Here is a 3,080-nt window from a genome sequence, read left to right as displayed (position 1 = left end):
AGCACCCTGTCCTCTGTACTCTTGCTCTGGCCCTGAAAAAAGAATTATAAGGAGAACAAGTGTTTTTCTTTTAGTGAAGCAAGATATTTTTTATTATATAAAACTTGCTTAGAAAGATATTAGAGGAGAGAAAAAGGGGAAATGTGTTCAAAAGAAAACAGGTTTCTCTAGACTAGAAGTAAGCAAGCAAAGAAACAGAAACCAGTAAGAAAGAAATGTGTTCAGGGAGAACCTGAGCTTGAAGAGCAAACCAAAACTGTTTTTTTTTTCTAATAGAAGTTGATAGAAACTCCATCACATTATTTGAACCGTTATATGCTGAGTTCTCCTAATAACTTAACAGCTGTCATTATTTACTTCTTCAAACCTAGTGATTGTTTCCAAAACCAATGAAAATTAGCCAAACTTGACCTGGGTCAGAAATTTTGGGAAATTTATCAATCTGAAAATCCTCAACCAATGACTGGAGGCAGTCTGTACGTAAAAACTCCAGTGACAGGGACAAGGAATTTAGTACAGAGGTTTCTATGCAAGTCTTACCTATACTCAATTTCCTTATCCTAGCACTGTATGGTTTCTTGAGTATAAAAGGATCAAACAGCATTGAATTTGTCCCTGGAGGCACCTAGAACCCCATTAAGTGATCCAGGTAGCCCATAGCACCAAAGGTCTGGCGCAGTGCCACAGTCTCTGGGGCCTCACATTGAATTCTCTGTGGGCCCAGCAAGTTGAGCATCACCAGGAATGACCTCCAGACACCCTGAGCACTGATTGGTAGTCCCCCTCCAGCACGTTCCCTAGGAGGAACATAAGGGCATATTACTTAATCAAAGAAACCACTTTCAAATGGCTATATTGTATGTTTTCAATGTCATGAAATTTAGAAAACACAAAACCATCAAGACAGTAAAAGACTCCATAGTTTCCAGGGACTATCAGGAAATGACAGATAGAACACAGAGAAAGTTTAAGGCAGTGAATATATTCTCTACAATACCATTATTATGAATACATATCACTATATATTTGCGAAATTCATATAATGCCCAATACCAAGAATAAAGTCTTAACAAGTATCTTTGGGGATAATGATATTTTAAATAGGTTTATTGGTGACATGAACTATTCTGTTAAGGGGATTTTTTGGTTTATAAAAATTTATTATTACTGATTGTCAGGTAGGATGTTATTTACTTGTTCCTCTATTCAGAGGACAGGTGCAACATGACATGGGAGTTCGCATGATTCATGATTAACATCTCTGCATGATTAAAGCTAACAATACCTTAATCATTCCTGTTTCCAAAAGAATAATTTTTGTAAATTCTTTCATTATTATTTTATTATAGAAACTTCACCCGGTGGTGTAAATGGTGTAAGTGGTAAGACCTGGGGCATTTTCAGCAATTCTCTCCCATGCACTTCAAACCTCAGAGTTTGGTAACCTGACCAGGCAGTTCTTGGAGGTATGGGGTCAAAGCTGACAGACTGGTGAGGAGTAATGAGGTGTTGGGCATCAAACTGTGCACTTTTCATATGCTTGTCTTTGTTCTTTTCACATAAGCCTTACCTTTTTTTGTAAGGGATACTGATGGTGGAGATAGGTTGAATATACGAGAGAGAGAGAGAGAGAGAGAGAGAGAGAGAGAGAGAGAGAGAGAGAGAGAGAGAGAATGTGATGGGAAAATCTCTATCTTATTTTTAACTTTTTGTAAGCCTAAAACTAAGAACAGTTAAAGTAAGAGGTTAGTTACTTTTTATGAAAAGTAAGAATGGTTCATAAGCATAATCTTCTAAACTCTGGTATAGATATGGTCGTTAGCCTGAGTAAAAGCTATGTACAGAAAGCAAGATTATTGAAAGAAGGTGGAAGAGTTGAAAAATCCACCTATGTGGACACTGTCATCCTGACCCGTGAAAGTAATTTGAGAGTGACAGTGAAATCAGTCCTTAAGTGTTTTAAAAATGAAGAATACTCTCATTATTAAATAACTACATAAAGGTGTGATAGAAAAATTCTTTTTTACATACATACAGAAAACTCCAAGTATCCTGAATATCTGTATATTTGTATATTTGTAAGATGACATACAATGTCAAAAGAATATTTTGTTTAGAAATAAATGGTGGGATTACAATCACAAAATCAAACTTCTTAAAACAAAACTCTGAATGATTAATGAGTTTTTTGTCCTGCACAAAATTAGACTTCCTTTATGATACTAAAATTCACGAATACCGACTTACCTTAGTAGAATCTGATGTCAGATTCATGAAGAAAAGCTGGTTTGAGCACATTGAATGTCAATTTTTAAGACCAAACATAGGTTTTTTGTTTCCTCTGCATTCCATATTAATTTTACTTTTATTTGGTTACATTGAAAGATATTATAAATAAAGCAGTTCTTTCAGACCATGACTAAACTAACTTCCTGTCTGCTTTAAGTAATGATGCCTGCATTTTAGTACTTTATCAGAATCGAGTTGATTGGTCAACAATGGATGCTTTTTTTTAATAGCCTCTGATTTGGAGAAACATTGATTCTTTCTTAGCTGATGTCAGCTACAGCTGGTTAGGTATTGTGAGGGCAGGAAAAGGACAAGAGCCACTTAGAGTAGTTTTTGTTTCCAAATGATTACTCATAACCATAGATTGTGGCATTAAGATGCCGAGCCTGTAGATTAATCTTTTTATCAAAACATATTCTTTTGTCCACCCATCACTTCTTTACCATTTACAGTTCTTGATACTCTTTTTCAGAATCACATCACAATCTCTTAAAATTATAGTTTGGTAAATTACTTGTTTGGATGGTAAGTGAAAGCATTTATAAATAAATAGTTTTCTTGTATCCCTCACTTGATGTCATTTACTTTGACCAAATTTACTTAAGCCATTTTAACCTTTCAGAGAAATTTCAATAGTTATAATTTTTTTAGTTATAAAAGGTACTCAGGTGACATTCTGATTTACCAAAAGAATTGCACTGCTTTTCAGAAATCCATCTGTTTAAAAGCAGTAGAAAATAAAATGAAATTCTTTTTCATTAGTTTTTAAACGTTTTTATTTTATGATATTT

At 34.4% G+C, this 3,080-nt stretch overlaps 1 non-coding gene across 1 annotated transcript; it reads left to right on the top strand.

Annotated features, from left to right (window-relative positions):
* The first annotated feature begins 1,171 nt into the window (after nucleotides 1-1,171).
* LOC130019826 (U8 small nucleolar RNA) lies at nucleotides 1,172-1,307 on the top strand. The gene has a single exon (XR_008791896.1). It is a non-coding gene; the product is annotated as a U8 small nucleolar RNA (small nucleolar RNA).
* Nucleotides 1,308-3,080: the final 1,773 nt, after the last annotated feature.

Source organism: Sorex fumeus, unplaced genomic scaffold (assembly GCF_029834395.1).
Source record: "Sorex fumeus unplaced genomic scaffold, SorFum_2.1 ptg000009l, whole genome shotgun sequence".
Taxonomy (NCBI): domain Eukaryota; kingdom Metazoa; phylum Chordata; class Mammalia; order Eulipotyphla; family Soricidae; genus Sorex; species Sorex fumeus.
Note: the sequence above shows the minus strand (reverse complement) of the source record. Positions and strands in the feature narration are given on the sequence as shown.